We start from the raw sequence: 10,078 nt of genomic DNA on the forward strand, positions 1-10,078 counted from the left end.
GCTTCAGACCTGAGAATAAATATTCTCTCAACAGCACTGCAATTACTCGCAAGAAAAAAAAAGTGAATATTTTTCATTCTCCACTAAATCCCCGTGTATTCAAAAAGAAAAGGGTGAAAAATAAATAATACAGGACCTTCACTACAAACAGATTTCAACCCTGTGCACTCAGCAGTAATTATACACTACGGTCATGTTCGCGTGCAACCTTTGTCTGAGCTAGCTGCCTCCTTTCTGTTGATGTTTCCAAATCCTCTGAGCGTTGAATGCTTTCGTCGTGAACAGAGTGGATATTCACAGGACGGAGAAATTTTACCAAACTTACTTAATAATAATAATAAGTATAATCTTACATTTACATGCATTTTTAGCGCCATTCTTAGCTGTCAGTTATGATGATTTGTGAGAGGCTTTCCTCTTGTCTGTAGTGGACAGGAGCAGTTTTGGCAACATGCACACATGCATGCACACATGTATGCGCTTGTGCACGCACTATAGCTGTTTTCAACAGGATGGGGGCAATTATTTAAGCATGACCTTTCAACACCACACACACCATGACTGCAGCGTTTTCATTGCTTCACGACAGACAGAGTGATCCTCCTGGAACTCTTTAAAAAAAAGGTTGTTCAGTTTAACAGCTAACAGTTAGCATACTAACCAGTTCTGCCAAAAAGAGCCTATAATGCTTGCCTAGGACTCATTGATTAGCAACAGCCTTGACAGCGACGCATTGATTGATTGACTCACATACCGACAAATCAATTTTGAATTCAAATGTGTGGTGCATTGTTTATTTTTTCATATTGGGCTGAGTAATAACGAGTGGGACACAACATGAAAACGTCTGCATAAGCTCTGACAATGAATACAGTACTATAAATATTATTTTAGATGTGGTCAAAAACAGGACAATTTGACAGTGAATGCTGAAAACTGGGACATTTAATGTTTTACAGATATTCATCTTGACTCAGGACACCTCTGTATATCTTTATAGGCTCTAATACCCATAATGCATCATAATGTATCCTTTATGAGAGCACTAGACTGACTGCAACATGAACCAAAACTGCTTTTGGCCCATGACACACTGCGCAGGACACACGTGACTGTGCCACGCTGTTAGGTTCATGAAAATACAGAAAATAGAGCCCTCCCCTGACAATTAAATGAAATGTAGCTAAAACTAAAAACAATTCCCTCTTTAACAGTTTGGGTGATTTTCAAGCAGAAGTGAAGCTGCTCATCGTCTGCTAACTTAAACCTGTGGTTGCGTTAGGCAGCTTGAGTCTGTGGTTGTGTAAGTGAATGTGAAGCAGTGTTTCGGAAAAGGATCCTTTGGTATCACAAATTCCTGTTGTGCTGAAATTGAAGAAACTGTAATATGAAATAGAAGAGCAAAAGGTCCAATGTTTCCAAAGCTGCCAAAAATGTAATATCAGAAGAGTAAGTGCATATTTTTAACATTTTGAACTGATTTAAAGGTGCAGCCATAAAAATGGCTTTTTGGAAATAACTCACAACTTGTCTTGTTTAGTTGTTTACAGTATATTGATATCTTAAAGCGCTGGAACAAGCTGATAGAGAATATTAAGTATTTATGTCAATATTTGTACATAACAACGTTAAAGCTAGGAGAAAATATTAATAATACTCATAATCATTCCTGTATTTACAATTACAGCAAGGTTTACAGTCCAAAAAAAGACAAAATATAGACTGTGAAACACTGAGAAAATTAAAGTTAAAGTCAAATTGAAGTATTCTTTTTAAAATGCATGAAGGCAAAGTCATGTTTCCCATCTAATCTTGAGTGAGAGCTGCATTACAATGTAACTTCAGCTCTCCTGGTCAAGCTGCACTCAGGTAGAAACTGCCAGAGCAAATCGTGCATGGAGAGGCTAATCCTTGAAAATCCAGCAGATTCTGAGTGTTTTGTATTAGACTCTCCTGCTCCTGGATTAATTTGAGCTGAAATGGAATCTGAAATTGGCTTGTCGTTGAATGCCTGCCTGCTTCTCAATGCTAAATGGGGTTGGGACGAGGACACATACTGTACCGTATGAACACACACACACACACACACACACACACACACACACACACACACACATAAAAACACAGCTTGACCTGTCTTCTCCAGGTGGTCTTTACAGAAAGCAGAGGCCAGACTGATATGACATGTAAACAGTAATTGTAAGAAAGGAGCAGAGACCTGCTGTGAAATTTAAGGTACTTGGATCAAATTAGGACAAACAGCACAGTTGGATCTGTGCAGGTTTGGCTGATAGAACTCATTTATGTCTTCTTCTCTGAGTCTCTTTTATTTATTTCGTACATGCTTCTCACTGCTTTATGTATTTCTCTTCATTCTCTTTCCTCGCATTTTGTTTTCCTCCTTCTCCCCCCTTTACTCCTTTACCTCTTTCTTCTTTCTTTGTCACCCTTCTGATTTCTTCCCTCATGTTATTTTTCCATTCCCCTGCATGTCTCTCAGACTCTCCACCTCGTTGTCTCCCTCAATTCCACCAGAGCCGCAGGCGAAATCTCGAAAAATCCACTCCCTCCATTTCCCACCCATCACTGGTGATCAGTCTCCAAATCAATCCAATCCACGGGATCGCACAATCGCACAGGAACTCACTGTGACCGTTTGGTGATGCAGACGAGCATGTATGAGCCTCTTTCATGCACCAGAACGAGACCATACAGCTCCTGCCTCTGGATGAAGCATTTCCATTCATTAGTGGGTGTTTGTTGGCAGGCTGCTGCCTCTCGGTGGCTGCTGGCGGTACGCTTGATGCCATTCACAGCTGGAGTTTTGTGCATTGTGGTGTCTCATAATGGGTGGGGTGGGGGGATTCTCCCAGCACCCCTTGCCATCTGTCTCAGGGACATTGCTTTTCCCAACTGAACCCTCCTTCCCTGCTTCCACCATCGCTCCCAATCTTCTCTTTTCGCTTTTCAACCGTTTCACAGCTGTTGCTTGCTTCTCATCAATAATTGTTGCATTGTGAAAGGCCTCAAAAAGCTCACCTCTCTTTCTCTTTCTCTTTGCAAGCCAAGGCAAAGCACCAAGGTTAAGCTCGTCACAACCCTGTTAATTAGACAGGCAGCAGTTTTGGTTTTAATTAAACAGAGGATGTGTGATGTGAGCGATATGCCTTTTCAAAAGCTGTGTCCCACTTCTAAGCTAGGATCTCCAGAGCCAGGACGAACCTGGTCTTCCTCACCGAATGAGTCAGTCTAAGCTCAAAAAAAACAAAACTAAAGGTGTCAGTATGCTTCAAAGGAGGTGCTTGAACACAATAATTAGGATTCAACACCTGAAACCATAAATACCTGTTGAAAAATTTGTGCCAACCCATTCAGTGAAGATTAATTTCACCGGCTGTGACAAAAAACACCTTGTAGTGTTTGAAGTTTAAATGATACAGTATTTACTGGTGACTGCACGACCACCTGAAATGCCCTGTAAATACAACATTGTTACATAAACTTCCATCTTCCATAGCAGGAAGGCCTGAATGTGCCATTAAACAATTTCCCAAAGCACAATGAACTACGTCAGGGCTGCAGAGAATACGTCATTCGTATCGTTCAAAAGAAGCCTGGAGTTATTTGATTCTTTCAACTGGGACAGTTGACCCATTACAACATATCTGATCTAGAAATGCAGACTTCAAAGAATCCAGGCCCTGAAATGGGACACAGCAAGTATCTGTCTTTTGATCTCCTCTCACTCCTCCTACATCATTCCACATTCCCTTTTTTATTCATTGCCAAAGCAGCATCTTCCTGTGTTGAGCAGGCCAAGAGAACTATGGATTTTCATTTGGTCTTTGTTGCATTGTGTGTGCCTCAAATGCATCTTACGAGTGGTGGACTGTAAGTGCTGCTCTGGCTATTTTTCAGTAAAGCTGCACTGCAAGATATCGGTCTGGTTTACTGATATGGTCAGTCATTTTTGATGCAGGCAGATTTTATGAGTAACTGAGAGATTTTTTTGGAGTAATAGGTGTATGAAAAGCTGTTGCAGGCAGCTTATGTTGTCGTCACTAGGACATAATCTTTCATCATTTTAATCCATGTGGTCTGAGAGAAAACTCGACTCATGCACCTCCTCTTGGCTCTATTTTCAGGCTTTAGGAAATCTTGCCTGTGACAGGAGACTTTGGCCAATCACAGGCCATTTCAGAGAGAGGACATTCCTATTGGCTGCTCTGCAAATGCGGTTGTGCATGCACAACCCTTTAAATGGTCAAAGCTTGGTCTTGCATTGTCAGACCAATCTCCACACCTCATTTAGCACTGTGCTAATGCTGGAGAAAGTGAAACTGAAAGCCTGATTCAATGGCAGAAAATCATGCAAGCCTACAGCTTGTGATAAATTTGCAATACCTCCTTTGAATACATGTGTGAACACGTCCCGTCTCCACACGGAGCTCTGGGCTCATTATGTTTGATTCCGAGGCACTCGTATTGACGAGTGGTTCAATGGTTGCCCACTGCAGCTTTGAATAACAGAAGCTAACAAGGCAACCGCCAGCAATTTTCAAGGCGAAGAAGGGAGTTGTGAAGGGTAGCTCTTTGTAATATGCTGCTGACCAATTACTTTGTCAGTGCTGCCATAACCATCGTGTTTAACAGTGTACATCACCCAACTAGATCTATAGTTGTGTTTGCTAATGACCTTTGCCCTGAAGTTTGCAATAGTCTCAGGGCTCAGACTGCAGGAGAGATAACATGCAGGCAGATTCATGAATCATGTTGCAGCATGCACACTTTTTAGGTTTACATGCATATTGTTAATTTAGTTCGTTTTTTTAATTTGTCAGTCTTATTTTACTTGTGCTGTTTTGCACAAAAATCAAGGGACAATATTCACAGATTGTTTTTTCTACTCAACAATCAAGATGTAATGTGAGCCTTTGGGGTGCTAGTGGCTGGATTTGTTAGCTTTGGACGGCCAGGCTGGCTGTTTCACCTGTTTCCAGTTCTTTATCCTGAGCTAAGTTCATGTTGACTGCACAAACATGAGAGTGGGATCGATCACCTCATCTAACTCTCGGCTGTACTTTTCAAAATGAATACTATAGTACTACAAATGAATACTTGAGTCTTTTTTTCAATCCATAACATGCAAAGCTGTAGTAGCAGTAAACAAGGTTTCACTTCTCTTCTCACATCTGCACATCCACCCTCTGTCATACAAACACACACACAGAAGAAATCATGGCTGGCAGCCCAGCCTCACCTGCCATGCCTGATGTCTTTCCATTAAGCTCAGCGCATGCAGGAGCAGGGAGCTACTAAAGCAGAGATGCGGAAGGATAAAGAGGCAGTGAGATTGGGAGCAATGAAACAACTGACACTGAAAGCGAAAGATGGAAACATGAAACAGAACTTTAGAGGAAAAATGATGGGATAAGAGGGGGGGAGCGAAATAGAGAAAGAGCGGGAGTGATGTTGAGCAGTCACCGGAGACTTTGATAGCAGGAGGATGAGGGTGGAGGATGGAAGCAAAAAGAGAAATGAGATCGACGGAGACAGACATGTAGGCAGTAGAAAGGTAGAAACAGCGCACAAACAGATCATGCATTGCTAATGTTTGACATTCTCGTCAATAAAGCTTCTTTGAATAGACAACAGAACTGGCAGACTGAATGAAACAGGAAGACAGATGAACAGGAGCTCTCTCTAAAAATCTTTAAATGTTGTTGATGCTTTTGGAAGTTTTAAATTCGGCTTTTCATGCCAAACCAACTACACTGACTTTAGATTTTCTCCTTTATCGCAGATACTATCGCAGATGCTACAGCAGCACATGCTGAATCAGGCGAAGAAGTCCCGGTGAATCAAGCAGGAGCAGAACAAACTTATTTCCTTATTTCAAGCAGATTTTATCAGTCGAACACAAAGTGGCCAGGGCCTCATTTCCCGTTGACAATCAGTCTTAGAATTTTATCTCTTAAACTTCAGAGGGTTCATGAGATTGATCTTACTTTCATCTTTGCCCTAAAATGCTTTTGAGAAAGAAAGCACAGATTTAAACACAAGCTAAAAATACTACGAGTATTTACCATTAACCTCTTAAACTTAAAATTCTACAGCATTCTTTCTGCATCTGGACTGAAAGTTACCTGGCTCTCATTCCTATTTGCTCTCCCTGCCACCTCCTCCATCTTTTTATTCATCCCGGGCATCCTTTCTGCCCAGCTGTCCTTTACGAGGCCCCGTCGATTTAATGTGATGGACAGGGGAGATGAGAGAGAGCATTCCTCTGACAGCTTTAACACTCTGCTTCCAATTGACCTGGTCCTCTGCTAGCACAGTTAGCCCTGTTTATGGACAGCAGAGGTCATAAATCCACTGTACAAGGGACACAGACAAACACATGGGAGGAGGGTGCAGGAATATCATTTCCACACACTTGGACAAGACAAGTGCCCTGCCTGTGCAAATGAATATGCAAGATGTACACGCACAGTGTATATCAAAGGCTCTTCAAGTCATTAAAGGTGCAATGTGGAAGATTGCACCTTTTGTTAGATTAATATCCATAAATCATTACCAGGTTGATCTGAAATGTTATTAAAGAGTGCTGCTGCTGTGGACCCTTTCAGCCTCTGTCAGCCTATATGCGTCACAGATGCCTGTTTCCAGCTTAAAAAAGCACTTTGAAATAAATGAAATTCAGAAAAGACTCAAAGGAAAGAAACAATTGAAACAATGTGCATCTCAAAAAGTATTTTCCTGTACATAAAGTAGACTCCTGTCTTAGTAAGATCTTCCTTGCAAAAGAGGATATCCGACATCTGGAGACACTGGACTAAAAAGAAAAAGGTAAAGCAAAAAATCCAAACACATGAACCAGCAAAGTCAAAGCAAAGAGCCACTGTACTATGAGAGTTTATTATAGATGGAGAACCCCAACACGCTGGTGCACATATGGTTTCTGTGCTCATTACTTGCAGTTGTAATTGTGTTAAGACTGAACTAATCACATTCCAACGTATACATAAATTTAATTGCCATTCAAGTGTATCAACTAAAGTGATTGTAATCAGATCAATTTAAAACAGGACCTCGCTTAAAGCTGTGGTGTGCATAAAGAGGCGAAATGCATCCATGAGCTAATTTATGAAGGTAAAAAAACAAACAGCACACTATAAACAACCGCAGTACACATTCAGCCATATGCTTGTTCTGTTCTGTTGTTCACACAATATGTGAGGCTTAGAGGCTTTGACAGGGCAATCAGCCAGAAAAACAAACTACGATAAACCAGCAGTAAACGGCAAATAAGACAATGTCAGAGAAAGTGCAACAGTCAGCCATCGATGAGATATCTTTCTCAGGAGTTGGTGGAAACCAAAACAGAGCTAAAAGGAGAGTGAATATTGCATGACACCTACAATTAACCAATACATCACGACAGGCCGTGATAGACGCTTCTTATACCACAGCTAAGGGGCGTTCTACGTGGAGGGCCGAAAACCCCCATAGCGTGGTATAATGAGCGTATATCACGGACTGGAGTGATGTATTGCTTTTAGAAAACGGTTACCGGTAATGGCAATATGAAAGAGGAACACACAATAATTATCATCTAGTTTTTAATTAAACAGAAATACATATTATCTAATAAAATAGCCCCGCAGTGAAAAAAATAGTCCCACCTCTCCGTACTTTAGCTCTGCATGTCGTCTTTTCCTCGCCTTTTTTTCGGGAGAAAGTCTCTGCTCAATCAACTCTACTGTACCATTGTTAACCCTATCTGGAGGTGAAAGTTAACCCTAAATATGTGAATTCAACTAATTTAGTGTATTTGTTAACGCTGTCAAAACACCGCAGCAACTTTTTGCTACTGTAACAGTTTGTTGCCCCGTAACGTAAACATGTGAGCCCCCCCCCGCAGTTAACTATGAGTGAGTGGTCCGGAAGAATCCACCCAAAACCTCAATGAATGAGAGTTTTTTTTTAATAATTTTAGCTTTGAGTGATCACTGACTTTATTAAGCCGACTATATGTGACATCACGGCATGCATCTGGAGACGCAGCAGCAGCATCTGAATATCATGACTTTAAAAGCACCAAATTACTTGCCTTAACGAATTTTGTTAGTAAATAATGTGAAGAATTGCAAAATATCATTTCCATGAGGCTGTTCAATCAGACAGTGACAGATCACCCTATAGAGCCCTTAAGTGTCATACTCACTGTCAAGGTGCTGATCCTTAAAAAAATAAACATCAAAACCTGCTACTTTTTGATGTGTACTGTAACAGTTGGTTGTTGTCATGGAAACATTGTTGCTCCCCTGAAGCGGAGTGATATGCTGTGATAAGGCTTTTTAGAATAGAAGCTGTGGTATACGCTCATTATATCACGGTTAACAGCAAATCAGATTGCCGGATTTCACCTTTCCATTTTATAATAGTAGATATAATCCATTTATCTTAAAATACCAAAGTAACAGGCCTCAGCTCTTCAGAAAGAGCAATAAAAGAAACCTGTGAGATGAGGCTGCTGGACAGGGATAATTCTCACTGCAACAAACGAGACGAGGATAGCTGGCAGCAGCATTCATGTACTTCTGATGTCCTGAAATCTGAAATGTTCCATGTTTGACATCCTCTGTCTCCCAAAAGACCATCACTTCTGATTATGCTCGTGCAATAGGTTCAGCACTAACCCTGCCAAGGTTGGCAGTCCCAAATGGGCCCATAATTTTTATTATCGAACACTTTGGCTCATGACCAAATACCTGCAAAGCCAGCCACAGCTGTGCTCTTTGTTGAAGGGGCAATCTCATTGACTTCAGTCCTGGTTGATTTGGTGACACCTGTAGTTACCGATGGTCACAGCAAATGCAGTTTTATACTACAGGTCACAGAATGCTGAAGGCTGCTGTCGTATTAATAGAGAAGTCAGGAAATAATTGGCCCTTTTCCACCATTCTGTGAGCAACCGTGATCCGATTTTATGCTGCACATGGCATGAGTCTGCAAGCAGCAGGGCACAGTGAAAGTGAATGGAGTTGGTTAGCTTGCTGAGAAGTTTGCAGCCTGTCGCCTGCAGCTCTTCATTTACCAGCTCAGTGTGGCTGCTCCTTCGTGTTCCGTTATTCCCTGCAATATTTCAAACTGATCTGCTGTCGAAAAATGCCAAAATGACTGTTGTCTTGTTTTGTAGACGCATTTTTGATGAACGAGCGGCGCTGATCTCACCGACGAACACATTGCATTTCCTGCGACTTCTCCAAAACAAAAGTCAGCTCGAGTGTGGCCAGTTAAATGCTTTTATCATGAAGCTGCAGCAGAAGGACAGGCTCAGTTTGCATCAGCAGTAACTCAAGTGTGTGAATGTACAGACATGCAGTTCATACCACCGCAAGTATTTAATTATCGCAATACTTGCCTCAATGGACAATAGGATCAATCAGCATTGTGTTAACTCATTCGACTTCACAGATGATTTGTAAATGAAAATACTATATTAGCAAATGCTAGCATGACGATGAGCATGTTTAACATTACATCTGCTAGACATCAGCATGTTCATGATCACATCAGCTTTGTCATCATGTCGGCTGATAGTGTGCCTATAGAGGCTTTACAGCTGGGTGTTTTTTATTTGTTTCCTTCCGTCTTTTTTATATCATTTTGGTATTTTGCCCATGTCACTGGCACTGTGCACGCACCAATGGTTGTGTAAAGCACTTTAGATGAAAACACATCCTCCAAATGTTCCACTCAGTATGTGCAACTCCAGTGAAACAAATCCTCATTGGTCACACGTTCCTCTAAACACTGCTTATCATCTTGCTTTCCATTTACAAGAGCAAAAAACACTTTGAAAAGTGTGAACACAAAACTAGTTAATTCTGTAACCACCGCGGCAAATTGATTTCACGCTCACAGCGAACTTTCAGCTTGCATTCAAACACTTGTGTTATTTACTTCACATGATGGGTCTCAGTATTCCCGTGGAGATGGGTCAGGGCCACACACTCATTCCTGCACATTCGCAACCACGTTCCATCCACTTCACACAAGGTCAGCCCCAGAC

This window comes from Chaetodon trifascialis, chromosome 2 (genome assembly GCF_039877785.1).
Source record: "Chaetodon trifascialis isolate fChaTrf1 chromosome 2, fChaTrf1.hap1, whole genome shotgun sequence".
In the NCBI taxonomy this organism is placed as follows: domain Eukaryota; kingdom Metazoa; phylum Chordata; class Actinopteri; order Chaetodontiformes; family Chaetodontidae; genus Chaetodon; species Chaetodon trifascialis.